Here is a 19,352-nt window from a genome sequence, read left to right as displayed (position 1 = left end):
TGAGTATAATGTATCATCATTTACATTATTCATGTATCTATATGCATCCATGCAACTATGACCTTATGATCACATATCCTATGAAGAGAAGGCATTGGGGACACTGGGGCTATTATTAACGGAGCTTGGGAAGTTTGAACTTGCTGACCTCAATGCCACCCGTAGCACTCCAAGTCCCTAAAGATCTGCTTGTTGATCTGGAACAACATCTGTTGTGTATCAGGCTAAGGCTGAAGGCACCCAACATTGAGGCTGTGGGACTGAGGCTAGGGCTAGGATTGAGGGAGGGCCTTATTTGATGTGCGACCTTTGGCTGGGGTGGATGCTGGGAGCATGTAATAAGGCCTCAAGGTGAAATAAGAGTTGGGGGCCATTCAACGGTGATGTCAGGAGGCACTTCTTCACACAGAGGGTGGTAGAAATCTGGAACTCTCTCCCCCCAAAATTAAGGTTAATAGATATTCATTAGGAATTATTTTTCCTTACAGCAGAGAAGGTTAAGGGAGATTTAATAGAGGTGTTCAAAATTAAGATAGAGTAATAAGAAGAAACTGCTTCTACTAGCAGAAAGATTGCTAATCAGAAAACACCTGTATACAATAATCAGCAAAAGAAAATGTAATGGTAACTTTCAAAAGGGAATTGGATATATACTTGAAAAGCAAAAAATTTACAAAGCTATTGGGAAAGAGCAGGGGAGTGGGACTAATTGGATAATTAAAACCAGCATAGGCATGAAGGGCCAAATGGCCTCCTTCTGTACTGTATGATTCTAGTGAATTCAAGTACCAGAGTGTGGTTATGCCCGTGAAAGTGTAACCCAGCAAAGGAATGAATGCCCTCAGGAGGGGTAAGAGGAACAGGAGAGAACAAACTGTGCAAATAACATTAGCATTCTAGCCAATGCATCGTCATGTGTTTTGCACACAATGTGTGGATATGCTTCTGTGTACAATGTTGTCTTATCAGCTCATCTTTCATAATTTCTGTATATATCCTATATATATATATATAAATTGTGTACAATATAAAAAAAACCTGTGGATTAAGTATGCTGTACTATAAAAACTAATTTATTTAGAAATGAGCACCTATTTATGAAAACAGGATAGTTTATTAGCGCTTAAGGAGCTTAGCGCCTGATATTTACACTGGCTATAGTCTAGCAGATGCATGAATAATTAACAGAATAACATTTACAACAGTCAGAATGGGGCTGGTGAATGGAAAACTAAACTTCATGAAAATCACTCTCGGTAAACAATTAAAAGAACCAGCTTGAAGCGGAGGGGAAAAACAGAAGCCGTTTTGGGGCTGATTCCACGACTGATCACTCCCAGTAAGGGGCAACCTCAGCAGAGAGTGCAAATCGGGAAATGGTGGGCTTACCGGGAGTGTGTGGCCATTGATCCAGCTCTTTGGCTTTTAACACTTTTGGAAAGGGTACATAGTGAGGATGTAGTTCAGGTGCTAAGTGTATCGTAAGCTCAGGACCCATGTTTCCAGATTGCGGCATTTCTACTTTGCCATGTCCGAGGAGATTTGCCCTCGCCACCTCTGGTCAGTGTGACTCAGTGGGTAGCACTCTTGCCTCTGAGTCGGAAGTTTCTGGGTTTGAGCCCCACTCCAAAGACTTGAGCACAAAATCTAGTTTGACACATCGGTACAATACTGGGAGAGTGCTGCACAGCCAGAGATGACGTCCTTCGGGTGAGTCATAAAGGCAAGATCCTGTCTGCCCTCTCAGGTGGGCAGTAACATTCCCTTGGCACTATTTCAAAGAAGAGCAGGGGAACATAAGAGCATAAGAACATAACATAAGAACGTAAGAACAAGGAGCAGGAGTAGACAATTCAGCCCCTCGAGCCTGCCCCGCCATTCATTACAATCATGGCTGATCTAATTTCGGCCTCAACTCCAATTTCCCGCCCTCTCCCCATAACCTTTCAACCCATTACTAATTAAAATCTGTCTATCTCCTCCTTAAATTTATTCAGCGTCCCGGCATCCACTGCACTCTGAGGTAGTGAATTCCACAGATTCACAACCCTTTGGGAAAAGCAATTCTTCCTCATCTCTGATTTAAATCTACCACCCCTTAGCCTAAAACTATGGCCTCTCATTCTAGAATGCCCCAGAAGGGGAAACATCCGCTCCACGTCTACTTTGTCTATCCCCTTTAGCATCTTATATACCTCAAGTAGATCTCCTCTCATCCTTCTAAACTCTAGCGAGTATAGGCATGAACTACTCAATCTCTCTTCATAAGACAAGCCCCGCATCTCTGGAATCAATCTAGTGAACCTCCTCTTCTACCTGGTGTACTGGCCAATATTTATCTCTGAATGTACTATGTGAAAATTGGCTGCTGCGTCTCCAACATTCCTACAGTGACTACGCTTCAAGAGTTATTTTAGTGGCTGTAAAACACTTTGGGGTGTCTTAAGATGTTGAAAGGCGCTATCAAAGTGCAAACCCTTTCTTTCTTTCATTCACTGCAGGGTGGGCTGTGCCACCTGATGAACCAGGCATGTAGACACACTCAAGATTTGGGATAGCTCTTACCCAATGCCATCAAAGTCATCAAGCCATTAAACTTCTAAGCAATAGGGCCTTTCCAAAGCAAGAGAGATCTGCCAGATAAACCACTTTGCTGCTTGTTCCTGTAGAAAGCAAGTGATTTCTGTCATGTTTCTAAGGCAAGCCCCTTTATGAACCTCCCAGTGGAAAAGACACACATAATGGAGAAAAGTACTGAACCAATATTGGCTGGCGGCTTGATGTAGCCTTAGTGCTCCCCACTTTAACCTCATAGCCTATTCATAAATGCAAGTTTGTTCTTTCCATGGTGAACTATCACTATGAACACCAATGGTCATATCTAAAATCAGCCATCAAAGCAGTGCTCACATAATTTGAAGGGGGAAAGTTATTAGGTGGATGTCACTGAAGAGACCAGGACTAATGTCTGCATCCATGGCTGCTAATCCCACTGAGAAACTCTGTAAACTGGTGAGGAGAACTCCATAGGCGAAGTATCAGCATCTGCTATTATGTATGTATGCTACCAGCGAGGGAAGTGTCACATGCTATTTTGCCAGTGAAGATGTGTGGGCTCTCCCAGGGTCAAATTGGAAGGTGGGCTAGGGCATAAAATTGGGTGTAATGCCATGGGAGCCATTTCCAGCACCTACCCACCTAGCCCACCCCACCATAATTTTACACGCACCCTTGCACCAACTGAGGCCCTCCACTTAAGTGTCAATTTCTGATGTGGCCACAATTTTCCGGATATTGGGCAGAGGCCGGTGATGGGTGGGAAGCCTCGCGGGTAACATGGCTTTGGCTTTGGGCAGTGAAGTGGGAGGTTGCCTCCTTTACGGGTCCCCTGTTTTCATTGGAGGCCCCCACAAGCTGTAGGAAAACCTGAGTTTTCCCTTCCCAACACCCTATCCATCCCAGTCCCCATTCCCCTTGTTGTCTCCCCCACCTCACCGAGGCCTGCGATAGCTTACACCCGGCTCCAGTATCAAACAGCGTCAGGAACTGAATAGCAATCCCATAAGTGGCCACTATTCCAGGTGGCGCTGCTGGGACCAGCAAGCTGCTGGCCATTTGACTGGCTGGCAGCTCTCAAGGTAGGACTTCCTCCCAAGTTGGGCGCAGAAGTCTTGCCCAGAGCCAATTAATACCCATCTGAGTGTTAAATGGCTGTGGGGCAGCCTGCTGTGCTCATCCCCAAATTTTTGGTGGGGGTGGGTGGTGGGGAAACAGTGCTCTGTAAAATGCAGCCCTCTGTTTAAAATGACAAGTGCTTCAACATCACTTCACTGTGTGTGAGGCGCGTTGGGATGTACTCAGGTTGCAAAAGGCACTATATAAATGCAAGCCCTTTCTTTCAATTGAATGTTTTGCAATGTTGTAAATGGTACCTTCCAATAAGTGTGGGAGTTCCAACGTAAGCTTGATCACCCTCCCACACATAAAGAAGGCTCAAACTGTGAAGTCTTCCTTCTCATACTAGAAAACATTTTCCTTCTCTGGAGCCAGCATGAGGGACCATGGTGACATCATTGACTCAGTTGGGGCACCAGGAAGCTTTGATTTTACTGAAGAAGGATCATAAGCCCCAAATATCCCACCCTCTTTGGGCACAGTTTCTGAAAAACTTTCAACATTAAAGGGACCGGTGTTGCTTCAGGCCAAGGTTTCTGGGAAAGAAGTAGCCCATTCACAAAGTCCTATGTGACCCATTCCAGCACTACTTTTAGTATTTCAAGTCTTGCAAAATCAGTACTGACTTTGGACTTCGAAGAAATCATTCATATTAAAGTTACCCTTGGTTTTTCCATCAATAAGGCACATGTTTTGTAATAATTAAAGTGTTGGTGACTTTCTTGGTGTGTACATGCACTGTGTATTGCCTAACTTTGCTGCACTCTTCCCTGAGTTCTTGGAAGGAGCAAGAGACACCACAGAGTCCAGGGCAGCGATGTTCTTAAGTGCTGCTCCCATCAGCATGTTACACTGCAGCAGATTGCACAACCTTGCTTGTCCCATTTTCGTAAAGACTTTGAGCCAGCTAATGCCCTAATGGTCCAGAACATAGATGAGCTGAGGGTGTTCTACATAATCCCAACGTCAACAACTAGATGTTATTATCCATGCAGTCACCTTGAAATGCAGTTGAGCTTTTACATATAAAGAAATAGACTTACATTTACATAGCGCCTTTCAAGACCTCGGGACATCCCAAAGTGCTTTACAACCAAGGAAGCGCTATTTGAAGTGAAATTCCTGTTGTAATGCAGGGAATCCAGCAACCAATTTGTGCACGGCAAGCTCCCACAAACAACAATATGATAATGACTGGATAATCTATTTTATGGCGTTGGTTATGGAATGGACACTGGCTGGGAGACCGGGAAAAATTCCCCTGTTCCTCATCAAAAAATTCCATGGGATCTTTTACATTCACCTGGGAGGGCAGATGGGGTCTTGGTTTAGCATCACATCAGAAAAGCAGCACCTCCAACAGTGCAGCACTCCCTCAGTACTGGCAGTGGGTGTGTCAGCTGAGACTATGAGCTCAAGCCTCTGGATTGGGACCGCAAACCCACAACATCCTTATTCAGGGACAAGAGCAGAAGAAAAAAGAAAAAAGAAAGTCTTGCACTTAGAACTTTTCATGACCTCCAGACACCTCAAAGCTCTTTATAGTCAATGAAGTACTTTTGAAGCATAATCATTGTTGTGATGTAGGACAAAGAGCAGCCAATATGCGCACAGCAAGCTCGCACAAACAGCAACATGATAACAACCAGATCATCTGCTTTAGTGACATTGATTCAGAGGTAAAGGTTAGTCAGGACACCAGGGATAATTCCCCTGCTCTTCTTCAAAGCACCGCCTTGCATTCTTTTCCATCCAGGCACACGAGGACCTTGGCTAAACAGCTCATCCAAAAGTGGCCCACAATCATTACTGCGCTCTAATGTCACTGTTGATTTTTGTACTCAAGCCCTGGAGAAGGAGTAGGGCTTGAACCTGGAACCTTATGACAGAGGTAAGAGTGCTACCAACTGAGCCACAGCTGACACTCAACTGAGCCAAGGGATTAGCTGTCAGCCAACCAGATGCAAAAACTAACAGATTACACACGGTAAACAGGGAAGCAAGCGAGTTCCATTAATGGCCCATTTCTCACAATCTCATGCCTGTATCACACTCGTGGGAACATTTCCAGTGGTCGCGCAGTTATACCATTATTGGAATTACTTTACGAATGCATTGAGCAGAACGCATCCCCCTTCAAAAAAAAGTATATTTATAGCATAAGTTTTTTTCAGCATTTTCTTTTCCATTACAAACACTTATCGTGGTAAACCAGTAACTGTACTATGGATTGCTGAGTGCTGGAATTTTGCAATGTAAATCTTGTCAGTGTCATTTGATCACTGCATTTCATGGAAAATACAACTTTGCAAAATAGGCCCTTGAAAAGTTATGGTTATAACAAATAATTTATATGTATTTGTGAAGCTTGACTTCCAGAACACATGCTACATTAATTTGAGATTGAGGTCAAGGTCTCCAACATGAGAGAGGACCATAGGCAATGCCAAAAGCCCTTCACTAATTACTCCTAGGATTGCACTGTAAAACTGAAGATCATGTGTAACCTCGACACGATAAGTGAAGACAGTCCTTGTGTCTCAGTGAGTAAGAGCACTGCCTCATATGGTACTGAGACATACTGACTACTGGAGGATTTCTTTTTATTCTTTCATGGAATGTGGGCATCGCTGGCTGGGCCAGCATTTGTTGACCATCCCTAATTTCCCTTAAGAAGACGGTGGTGAGCCACATTCTTGAACTGCTGTAGTCCATCTAGTTCAGGTACACTCACAATGCCGAGTGGAAGGGAGTTCCAGGATTTTAACCCACCAACAATGAAGGAACGGTGATATAGTTCCAAGTCAGGGTGGTGTGTGACTTGGAGGAGAACTTGCAAGTGGTGGTGTTCCCACACATCTGCTGCCCTTGTCCTACTTGGTGGTGGAGGTTAGGGGTTTGGAAAACATTGTCAAAGGAGCCTGGGTGAGTTGCTGCAGTGTCATCTTGTAGATGGTACACATTGTTGCCGCTGTGCACCGATGGTGGAGGGAGTGAATGTTGAAATTGGTGGATGAGGTGCCAAACAAGTGGCCTTCTTCGTTCTGGATGGTATCAAGCCTCTTGAGTGTTGTTGGAGCTGCACTCATCCAGGCAAGTGGAGATGGTGGACAGGCTTTGGGGAGTCAGGAGGTGAGTTACTCGCCACAGGATTCCTAGCCTCTGACCTCTTTCTCTAGCCACAGTATTTATATGGCTAGTCCAGTTCAGATTCTGGTCAATTGTAACCCCAAGGATGTTGATAGTGGGGGATTCGGTGATGGTAATGCCATTGAATGTCAAGGGGCGATGGTTAGATTCTCTCCTGTTGGACATGGTCATTGCCTGGTACTTGGGTGGCGTGAATGTTACTTGCCACTTATCAGCCCTAGCCTGAATGTTGTCCAGGTCATGCTGCATTTGGACATGGACTACTTCAATATCTGAGAAGTCATGAATGGGGCTGAACATTGTGCAATCATCGGCAAATATCCCCACTTCTGACCTTATGATGGAGGGAAGATCTTAATGAAGCAGCTGAAGATGGTTGGGCCTAGGACACTACTCTGAGGGACTCCTGCAGTGATGTCCTGGGACCAAGATGATGGACCTCCAACAACCACAACCATCTTGCTCTGTGCTAGGTATGATTCCAACCCCAGCAGAGAGTTTTCCCCCTGATTCCCATTGACTCCAGTTTTGCTCGGGCTCCTTGATGCCACACTCGATCAAATGTTGCCATGATGTCAAGGGCAGTCACTCTCACCTCACCTCTCGAGTTCAGCTCTTTTGTCCATGTTTAGACTAAGGCTATAATGAGGTCAGGAGCTGAGTGGCCCTGACGGAACACAAACTGAGCATCAGTGAGCAGGTTATTGCTGAGTAAATACCACTTGGTAGCATTATTGATTGCACCTTCCATCGCTTTGCTGATGATTGGGAGTAAACTGATGGGGCTGTAATTGTCTAGGTTGGATTTGTCTTGCTTTTTGTGTACAGGACATACCTGGGCAATTTTCCACATTGCTGGGTAGATGCCAGTGTTGTAGATTTGATCTTTTTCTGATCTTGCCCCTTCAGGCATAAACCTTGCTGGGGTGCCCGGTTTTCTTGGACTGCAGCACGGCCTGGATGTTGGGCAGGACGATACCCTGGGCTATGGTGACCCCTCTCAGCAGCTTGTTGAGCTCCTCTTCATTGAGATGGCGAGCTGCAAGTGGTAGGGGATGATGCGGGTCTTCTTATTGTCCTGGACCGCGTTGCCGGCCAGCTCAAGGATCTCGACAGTCAAGTACTCAAGGACAGCGGCCAGGTAGACGGGGGCTCTGGCCCCAACACGCTTGGCATGGTGACCCTTGCATAGCAGCCAGTGGATGCGGCTGATGGGAAACTGGAGACCGGATTTGGAGGAGCAAGTCTTGGCCATGATGCGCCCTTTCCCTCCAGTTTTACCACGACCAGACATCTTGTTGTTGCTCCTGCTGAAAATCTTCACCAATGTTCAAAATGCTGTAGCTGTACTGGAACAGCTTGGCTAGGGCCTGGCAATTTCTGGGGCACAAGCCTTCAGTGCTATTGGCAGAATGTTGTCCGGGCCCATAGCCTTTGCAGTATTCAGCGCCTTCAGCCGTTTCTTGATATCACATGGAGTGAATCAAATTGACTGAAGGCTGGCATCTGTGAGGCTGAGGATTTCAGGAGGAGGCCGAGATGGATCATCCACTCAGCACTTCTGGCTGAAGATAGTTGCAAATGCTCCAGCCTTGTCTTTTGCACTGGGCACTTTGCTGGGCTCCCCCATCATTGAGGATGTGGATATTTGTAGAGCCTCCTCTTCCAGTTAGTTGCTTAATTGTCCACCACCATTCATGACTGGGTGTGGCAGGGCTACAGAGCTTAAATCTAAGCCATTGCTTGTAGAATCGCTTAGCTCTGTCTATCACTTGCTGCTTATGCTGTTTGGCACGCAAGTTGTCCTGTGTTATAACTTCACACCTCATTTTTAGGTATGCCTGGTGCCACTCCTGGCATGCTCTCCTGCACTCTTCATTGAACTAGGGTTGATCCTTTGGCTTGATGGCAATAGTAGATTGGGGGATATGTCAGGCTGTGAGGTTACAGATTGTGATTAAATAAAAATCTGCTGCTGCTGATGGCCCACAGAACCTCATGGATGCCCCATTTTGAGCTGCTAGATCAGTTTGAAATCTATCCCATTTTCCCTCTTGTTGGCTCCTTCAAAACCTGCCGCAGACTCGGTTTAGCAGCTAAGTCCTTTAGGACTTGGCCAGCTCAGTCAGTAGTGGTGCTACTGAGCCACTCATGGGTGATGGACATTGAAGTCCCCACCCAGAGTACATTCTGTGCCTTTGCCACCCTCAGTCCTTCTTCCAAGTGGTATTCAACACGGAGGAGCACTGATTCATCAGCTCAGGGGGGACGCTAGGTGGTAATCAACAGGAGTTTTCCTTTCCCATGTTTGGCCTGATGCCATGTGTCAATGTGGAGGACTGCCATGGCAACATCCTGTCTACCACTGTACTGCCATTTCTGGTGGGTCTGTCCTGCCAGTAGAATAGGCCATATCCACTGATGATGTCTTGGACATTTTCTTTAAGGTATGAATCCGTGAGTATGACTATGTCAGGCTGTTGCTTGATCAGTCCGTGAAGCAGCTCTTCCAATTTTGGCACAAGCCTAGATGTTAGTAAGGAGGACTTGGCAGTGTCATTATTGTTTCCAGTGCCTCAGATGATGGGTGGTGCATCTGGTTTATTCCTTTTTGATACAAGGTTTGATACAACTGAGTGGCTCACTAGGCTATTTCAGAGGGCAGCAATTTTTACAGCAATCGATGGTCACCATTATTGAGATTAGTTTCCAATTCCAAATTTATTAATTAAATTCAAATTCCACCAGTTAACATGGTGAGATTTGAACCCATGTCCTAGATATTATTCTGGGACTTTGGATTACTAGCCCAGTGGCATTACCACTACGCCACCATCTGCCCAAGGTCTAAAGGGGAAAAACCACCAGTTCCCCCCACCCCCCACACTAGTCCAGTTCACCATCTGCTAGGTCATCCTGGAACACAATTCCACAGGCCATCCAGTACCTTGCCCACTGGTCATCTCATCTCACTTATGTGTGATAGTAAGTGTTGTTCGGCTAAGTGAGCTGACCCTATGTCCACATGAATTCACTTTGCAGTAGCTGTCACTGCATAGTTATCAATAATGTCCCTGGATTTCTACCATTAACCAAACTAATCTTTTCCCCCTTTCCAGCCCTAAGACATTCTAAGGTTATGTGGAACTAGCAACTGCTGACTTTAAGTTGCCACATTTAAAATTACAAACCTCTGGAATTGTATGACTCAGCTGCACAATAAATCTGTACTTTAACCCACTTTACCATTGCAGGAGCTTGCTGAGAATTTTTTTCTGTGTGACTGTGGTGGTTTACTTTGTGGCTGCACTGTTAATCCCTTGTTGAGTGATGGTTCCCATCATTAGGACTGCAGAGGTTGTTTAGATCTGGAATAAACTATCTGAAAGAATGGTGCAAACAGATTCCATAGGAATTTTCAAAAAGCAATCTCCTTGAAGGGGACTAATTTGAGGGGCTTAAAAAGAAAAGTTTGGGCTGTGGGTCTAAACTGGACAGCTCTTTCAAAGAACCAGCACAGGCACAATGGGCCGAATGGCCTCCATCTGTACTAAAATATGTTATCCTCCTAGATTTTCGGATGTTGAGGATAGCAAGCATGGTGGGGGAAGCTTCACATGACATGGAAAAGAATGTTGAGTGTTTGGTGCAGTATGAGCTATGTGTTTTATTAGCAGAATAAAATGGACAGATGTGGATAGAGATATCAGTGTAAAGTGAAGGTCAACAATCCATCATTAAAGATAACTAGGTTTGATTGTTTTTTTTCCCCCTGTCATACTTGTTGTTGCTGTCTTTCACCTTGGTAGATGCTGCACATACTTCCCCAAGTAAGACATTCCCATGGCTTTGGAAGATTAGATCTTTCATGCTCTCATCTCCTGTTTGAGTGGCAGTTGCCAGAATCGATGTGAGCATACACCGCCAGTGTTCAGCCATGCAGCTAAATGCTCTATAGTTTATTACTGCCTCACAGGGCGCAGGACACTAGTGGGGCTTCCTTATAATTTTGTTTTGCCCTGCAGGCGAACAGGTTCTGGCTGTGCTCTCGTGAAATGGTGACGGAGGCCATGCTGAGAATAAGTGCCTGCTGTTCAGACCTCAGGTGGAGGCAGCCATAAAGACAAGGGCACTTCTGCCCTTCAAGCCACTGTCTCTTTTACAGCCTTTTTAAAGGAACAGGATCCTACTATTGGGCTACACAGAATGTGTTGAAAGAAACAGGAAATGAAATGTGCAAAATATTCTCTTTGACTTTGTTAGGGCGTGTGTGTGTGTGTGTCCGTGTGTGTCAAGACCTTTTAGCATAAAGATTTTGAATTGCCATGTAACGATCATTTCACAGAGGTTTCAGGGTACGACCTCTCTCCCGAGCCATAGCCCTCACGGCTGCAAAGTGCACCCATTAGAGCTCCGAATGAGGGGCCTTTTTCCAAAGGTGTCTGGCAGCAGAAGATGCGCACACACACACACATCGAAACAACAAAAAAATAGGCTGAATAATGCATGCATCAGGGTTTCTAATTTGCACCAGGGAAGGGGCCTTGTGAACCGTTGAATAAAATCAATTGAAATAATGGCGCACAGGGTACTCACTGCTTAGCAACTCACCAGGGTAATGGTGAGAGTCTTGCTTTCGTCACTTTGCACCACTGAAGCAAGTGTACCAAGTGTGACCATGTTCAAAACTTCCAATCAAGGACAGAATTTTCCCAGCTCCATGGAGACGGAGGTTGGAGGTGAGGGAGAGGACAGGAAAGATACCTGGGTGGGGGAGGTGGGGGGGCTGGAGGGTGCGGGGGTGGTTGCCACATTGGCACAGCTTCCCAATGCGTTCCCAGCACTGGGAAAGTTTCCTAGCGGCAGGTCAGGATGTGGGTCAGCTGCCCTCTGAACGGAGGCAGGTAGCCAATGTAAATACTTACGGTCCCACTTAGGGCTGATTTTTCAGGCCGGCCGACATTTTGCCAGTGGCAAAGCAGTCTCGCCACCCCACCCACCTCATACCATTCGGAGAGGCTGCCAGCTCACTGTGGGAGGCCTCCCTGCCACAGGCTGAGGGGTTATCAGAACCGGAGCCTCCATGCCCCATTGGCAGGGTCGCAGGAAGGAAGGCTCACCGCCCCCCCTCGGGGCCCCAACAATCTCCGGGGAGGGGTTCCCCCTCCATTCCATGTGGCCTTCCACCTTTCGTGCTCTGAATTATTCATTCAATGTTACAGCTCCGAGGGCAGTTCGATGGATCAGTTGGTAAATTCACCGCTAGGTGTTGTACTGAGTAATACTGACAAGGATGATCTGCAATGGGATTGTCAGTCTAGGTTAGGCACTCGGGAGTGAACAGCCATCTGACTCAGTGATGAGAGTGCTGCTATTGAGCCCTGGCTGATACAGGTCAGTGTGGTGGTGAGGTGGTGCACTGTACACAGGCACCTATCAGCAGGTGGCCTGCAGGGTGAAGTAGCTGCAACTGGACATTAGGCACAAGTAGATGCAGGAAACATTAAAGGGGCTCAGATGGTTTATTTATTTATTTATTCATTCACGGGATGTGGATTTCACTGGCCAGGTCAGCATTTATTGCCAATCCCTAATTACCCTTGAGAAAGTGGTGGTGAGCTGCCTTCTTGAACCGCTGCAGTCCATGTGGTGTAGGTACACCCACAGTGCTGTTAGGGAGGGAGTTCCAGGGTTTTGAGCCAGTGACTGTGAAGGAACGGCGATATAGTTCCAAGTGCTCAGACTAATTCAATTTGTGACACATATTTAAGCCAGCCATTTTATTTTTCTTTCATCTCTTCCCTCTTCTTCAATATCGCTCTGCTCTCCCTCTTCTGTTCTCACTTCTCAAACCAAACTCCATTCACCAGGCAGGTAACTTATTAACAAATCTCTGCCAATCCACTTTTGAGTTAGCCACGGGATCTTGTTGGAAAGCATGTCAAGGTGATCTCCCCTCTCACACCCCATCACCAACCCCCGCCCGAATTTAGTTTCCTTGCTGTGGGAGGAATGTCCTAGGCTCCTGTCTGTAGACGCACGAGAATGTCCATCATGGACCTTCTTTGTAGATGAATGTGTGAGAAACACTGACAAAAAAAGACTTAGACTTATTAGACCAAATTAGACATTTTTTATTCGTTCATGTGATGTGGCATCGCTGGATAGGCCAGTAATTATTGCTCATGCCTAATTGCCCCTGAGCAGGTGGTGGTGTGCTGCCTTCTTGAACTGCTGCAGTCCATGTGTTATAGGTGCACCCACAGTACCATTCGGGACTTCCAGGACTTTGACCCAGCGACATTGAAGGAACAGCAATATGGCTCCAAGTCAGGATGGTGTGTGGCTTGAGGGAAACTTAAAGATGTTGGTGCTCCCAAGCATCTGTTGTCATTCTAGCTGGTAGAGGCCACAGGTTCGGAAGGTGCTGTCGAAGGATCCTTGGTGAGTTGCTGCAGTGCATCTTGTGGATGGTACACACTGCTGGCAAGTGGATCTAAATGAACTCAGTCGGGGTTCAAGATGCAGAGAAAACAATGTCAACAGTTTCGTGAGCCTGCCATTAGTGTTACCATATGGGTGATACTTCGGCCAATTCACCATCAACAGACTGGGAGATTGGTGCAAAAGTTAAATCTGTTGCCATGTGCGATGTGGAGAGCCGTGTTTTTTTTCAAGTTTCATCCTACCTTCCAGCTTTGAGGCTGTCCACCAGTTTGGAGGCAAAACATCTAATTTTTCGACTCAGGTTTTTGGAGGTATCTATTGGCATGGAATGAATGTGCATGGATGCTGGATCATGCCAGTATCGAGTTTGTTTTGGCAATTGTGTTGGCACTTATTTCTGGGCTCCACGTGAAGATTGAATCTGTGGATAAGGAAGCAAAGGAGTTCTGCCGTCTATGGAACCAAGAATCATGATGCCTGGATTTACCCCTGCACAAAATCAGCAGATCAGATCACACCCACCCAACTTGCTTGCCCTCAATCCCAATGAAATTTAGATGGACATATTGGTTTGAATAACGCTCAAGGGGCCTCAGCCACATTCCCAGTTATGCCAAGGAGCCTATCTTAGAGATAGTGTGGGGAGAGGGGGTAGGTGTTGGAGAGGAAAATTGCTGCTGCAGCCCTTGAGTGCCTGCAGCAGCAGAGTGGAGATGAATGTGACTCCGAAACACCAAAGGAATCAAGAGATTCAGGGATTAGCTGGAAAAGTAGAGTTGAGGTAGACGATCAGCCATGATCTAATTGAAAGGTGGAACAGGTTCGAGGAATTGAATGGACTACTCCCGCTCTTATTTCTTGTGTTCTTGTGAAGCAGCTGATGAGGGGGTCAATTTTCAATCATAGTTCTTTTGACGGGAGGGAGGGGGAGGGAACCCTTTAAAATTGAAATCCCTTTCCCCACACAACAATGCTGGATGCCTGTTGTGCACTGTCTTTGCTCATCTCTGGTGTTGCAATGGTAATAACAGAAAATTTGGTGCATGGTGGCTGCTGGTTACTACAGCGGAACTTGTCAGTCTTTGAGCAGAAGGACTCAAAAGCTGCCATCACTACTGGCAGAAAACCCCAGACCTGATGGTTCCATCATTGATTCTGCTCCCGTCTCACTCCGTTCCACCCCAAAATCAGACAGATTTCCAGTGGGAAATCAGGACTGAGCCTGTTGCCTTCAAGACAGGAGGAATGAAAACCGGAGGGAGAGAAAATTGCAATGAGCGCAAGTGCTCGTGTTCTGCTTGTGACTTGAACTATATAACCCTCTTGCTGCTAATGGATTGCCACTTCCAAGGACTAATCCACAATATTCTTTATTTCTTAGATCACAAATTACTATAAGTGAACTCACCAATGACAGTTACAATATTGAATGCTTTTGGTCTTATTCAAAAGTGTTAATTGTGCACAAATCATTTCCGTTTACATGCATTGCCTGGTTTATCAAGTAATTTTAAATTATTAGCTATTAACTATAGGGTCTATTTCTGGAATCTCAAAATCTAGTATCTAATTATGCCCCAAACTGAGCAGCAATTATAATGCTGACCCCTGAGGCTACAGGCAACATGACCAGAAAGTGCCATGTATCCCCTGATGTTACTGATAATTCTACTGTATATAGACTGATTGTAATATCCGCGAAGAACAGAATCAATACTTGGGAGTTCTTCATGCTCCCAGGAACTTAAGGCAACATGATGCATAACAAAGAGTAGCTGTTATCTACATCAACTACATGGCCACGAATCACAGTGCTCCAGATAACATGTCCACCACATTACTGGACATCCAGTGTTTACAGGAACGAATATGTTGTTGAGGCAAATCTTATTGCCTAGATTTCCAAATAATTGACTCAACCTTTGAAGGCTATTGCCTAATTGGTAAAAATCAAACTTTTTGCCTTCAAGACAGAAAACGATAACAATTGGATGCTTATCCTGAATGATTAAGCAATAAGCTTTATTAATAGCATAATATTTGCTGCCTGCTATGCTACATTTTTGTAAGTCTTTCGTTGACACTTCATGCGGTTCTAGCTGGGCTACTAGTAATGAACAGCAATGTACAGTGCTAATATACATCAGTACTCCTTTATATCTTCAGGGCTGCAGTAATGGAGCATTTAAATACTGTATCATGCAAAGCAGACAGTGTTATACCAACTAATTTAATCTTTAACCCTAAATCTAGTCCAAGGAAATTCCCCTCTCCCTGAGTTGTCAGGTTTTGTTTGTTTTCAGCTTATGAATAAAATAACATTCATATTTAGTAATAAGCATCAGGACCAAGTCATAAGTAATAAACATAGTTTTATCATAATATGAATTTTAAATTAATCCATAATATGATGTTAATCCTAAATCAATTCATGGTTTTATTGTAATATTATTACTAAAACTTCTAAAGTGTACAGCACATCATTGAATTTTGAAAGTTAAATGTTAATTATGTTCATGCCATCCCTAATTTTCCCAATCTTTCATCTTTCCAAATCTCTCTCCATTCCACTTTTATTCATTCAACTTTGTTGTTACATCCTAGTCTATCCTATTCATTCTTTTCTAACTTTTCTCTTCTCCTAGAATTTCATTGAAATTACGCTGCGGCATATCACTGTACGAACATTTAACATGGCGCTCTTTAAATTCTTAATCCGCTCCTTTAGCACAAAAGCATTCAGAATAGGATGGATTAACACCTCCACTAAAATGGTGCAGAGAGAAATTTCACACAAAGGCGTTAAGTGTTTGGAGATTATTATCACATGGATATTAAGTTTGTTATAAAAAAAAGCTTCCCCAACCCGGCCTCCCTTCTCACCTTCCTTGCTGAAGGCTGGAGTCGGTCTTAAACAACTTTAGTTGAAAACTGATTAGGATGCTAATTTCAGATAACTTTCCACATCAAAACCAGGAAGCAGATTACTAAATTAATGACAAAACAAAAACAGAATTACCTGGAAAAACTCAGCAGGTCTGACAGCATTGGCGGAGAAGAAAAGAGTTGACGTTTCGAGTCCTCATGACCCTTCAGCAGAACTGAGTTCTGTTGAAGGGTCATGAGGACTCAAAACGTCAACTATTTTCTTCTCCGCCGATGCTGCCAGACCTGCTGAGTTTTTCCAGGTAATTCTGTTTTTGTTTTGGATTTCCAGCATCCGCAGTAGTTTTTTGTTTTTATTACTAATTTAATGATTTGGGAGTAGCCCAACAGCACTGGGATGGATACATGGGTCAATAGCATTTAACGGGTTTAAAGAGAGCCAGAAGAAAGCCTAATTAGGAATAATATTCAGACGTCCAAAGATAAGTCTAGAGATAGCTCATCGAATATTTGGTGAAACATCACAGGTCTTGAGCTTCTGGGAATGAGGAAATTTCATGTCATGGATAGCAAGGCCCAATGATGTAGAATGTAAGCAATGAAAACAACAAATTATATTTATATAGTGCCTTTAATAGAACCTTTAATGTAGCAATCCACTCCAAGGAGTTTCATAAGAATTTTATCAAGCATAATTTGACACTGAGCCGCACAAGAGTATAGTCAGATGACTAAAAGCTTGGTCAAAGAGTTAAGTTTAAAGGAGCATCTTAAAGATGGAAAGGGAGCCAGAGAGGCAGAAAGATTTAGGGGGGGGAATTCCAGAGCTGAGGGTCTAGGCAATCGAACTTACTGCCACCAATGGTGGAATAGGAAAGACTGAGATGGGATGTGTAGAGCGCATAATTCGATATAATTCTTACAGTTCTGATGAAAGACCATTGACCTGCAATGATGAAAATTGGGAATGCTCAAGAGGCCAGGCTTGAAGAAGCACAGGTATCTCGGAGGGTGGCAGGGCTGGAGGGGATTACAGAGATAAGGAAGGGTTATGCCATGGAGGGATTAGAAAACAAGGATAAAAACTTTAACAGTGAGACATTGCTTAAGCAGAGGCCAGTGTAGGTCAGCAAGCACAGGGGTGATTGGTGAACATGACTTGATGAGAGTTAGGATGCCGCCCAGCAACAGAGTTTCGGATGACCTCAAGTTTACGGAGGGTAGAATATGGGAGGCCATCCGGGGCTGCATTGGAATAATAAAGTCTAGTGATAACAAAGGCATAGATGAGGTTTCAGAAACTAAGCTGAGGAAGGGCTGAGTCAGGTGAAAATGAAATTGATGGAAACAGTGGAGTGAGAAACACAGGATTACAGGTCAATGGCCTTTCATCAGAACTGTCAGAATTACATAGAATAACATCTTATCTCAACCTTTCACATCTTTCTAGTCCCTTTTCCCTCACATACTCATCTAGATTCCTTTGGAAAGTATCTAATTTTTTGCCTCACCCACTTTTTAGGGTAGTGAGTTCCACATATTCTAACAAGAGGTTATTTAATTCAAAACACTGCAGTTGCCGGAAATTTGACATCAAAGTAAAATGCTGGAAATACTCAGCCGCTCTGGCAGTATTTATGGAGAGGGAAACAGAGATAACATTCCAAGTCGATGATCTTTCATCAGAAGGAGTTATTTAACAGTTTATAAAGTACAAGAGCCAGGAAAAAGGAGTAGGGGGTGCAGTAAGATCAAAGGGGATGGTCTGTGATAGGGTGGAGGGCAGGATTAAGTAAAAGCGATGCAAGGCAAAAGGAGGTGATAACAAGCCAAAAATAGAATAAAAGACAGGTCCAGGGCAGGTGTAAATAGTCACAGAATGCCCAAGAGAGGGGTAATGGTGGTTACGACAATGTAGGATGTAAAGTTAGATAAGACATATTGGTAGGCTAGATAGATAGGTATACAGATTAATCTACTCAGGGAGCAGAGTTCTGTGCTTTTTCTATTTTTCACCTGCTGTGGACATGACTGCCCAGAGATACAATATTGAAATCAGAAGTACACTGGGTGGGGAGTTGCATTCCACATCTCCATGGTGTGATGTGGGTACCATTGCAGGCAATGAGCGAGGAGCTGGTCAGGAGTGCAAATGGAAGACAAAGCTCTTCCTGGACCAGCTCACCATCTGTCTGTAACAAGAGACTCCACAGAACTCTTTCCTGACTGACAAGCAACAAGCAAGTCATTTTTTATTATTTTAAAACAATCAGCGGGACCTATGGTTCAAAGAAAATGAACGTCAGGGGACCGTTCCGGAAAACAAACCATCTGTGGGACTCATGAGTTATGTGCGTCCGATGCCAGTGGGCAGTTTATTTTCTGCTTCCTGACAAGAGACACATTCCATCTCTTTCTCCTTTCCTTTCTACCCTATTCTAAGCTGTCATCATGTACTTTCATCACAGCATTTGCACGGTGACTAAAATGCACAGAAAAGACTATTTTACTCCACACAGTCGCCATAATGGAATTACATGAAGCAGAAATTTATGTGAAGAAAAAGGTGGCTCATTAAGTCACAAACACAATGTGCTGTTATAGCTGGTCAAGGAGATGTTAAAGGTTTTTATTTAGCTCCACAACTCCTATCTTGGTTAAATTGAGTTCAACAATAAACTATAAAATGCATTAAAAACATCTGCAGCACTAAATAATGTGACAAGTATTAGGAAGCTATTGTATTATTGTGCCATCTTGTTAATGCATTAAGGACACTCGGGGTATAATTCTGATCTTAATCCATTATGCCTGTTACATGCCTGAGGGTGGGATTTTTCTATTTTCGGTATTTGGGTTATACTTAAAATGGTTCTCCTACACTCCTTATATATTATTCACATTTCATGCACCATAGATTACCTGTCGAGTTGTCCAGAGGAGTGCAGGCATTCACAAGGCATTCATTTTCTTCCCTTCATTTATAAATCTAATTTCAAAAATACTTTGTGGAGGGAACTGAGCCACTCAGATCCATGAGCTCCCAAGGCGAATCAATGGCCTAAGGTGATTTAGCTGATTCCAACCTGTGTTTGGGGGCACAATGTTTGGTCTTGGTGCCCCCAGGTCAGAGAGGATGAAAGTACTCTTGATAAGTTTACAATAACCCATAGGAACAGGCATAGGCCATTCAG

General features: G+C 44.4%; 1 pseudogene; it reads right to left on the bottom strand.

Annotated features, from left to right (window-relative positions):
* Positions 1-7,730: 7,730 nt before the first annotated feature.
* On the bottom strand, positions 7,731-8,119 carry LOC144693555 (histone H2A-like; annotated as a pseudogene).
* Between the last annotated feature and the right edge of the window lie 11,233 nt (positions 8,120-19,352).

This window comes from Cetorhinus maximus, chromosome 18 (assembly GCF_964194155.1).
Source record: "Cetorhinus maximus chromosome 18, sCetMax3.hap1.1, whole genome shotgun sequence".
NCBI lineage: Eukaryota > Metazoa > Chordata > Chondrichthyes > Lamniformes > Cetorhinidae > Cetorhinus > Cetorhinus maximus.
The sequence above is the reverse complement of the archived record's forward strand: the minus strand, read 5'-3'. Positions and strand labels throughout refer to the sequence as shown.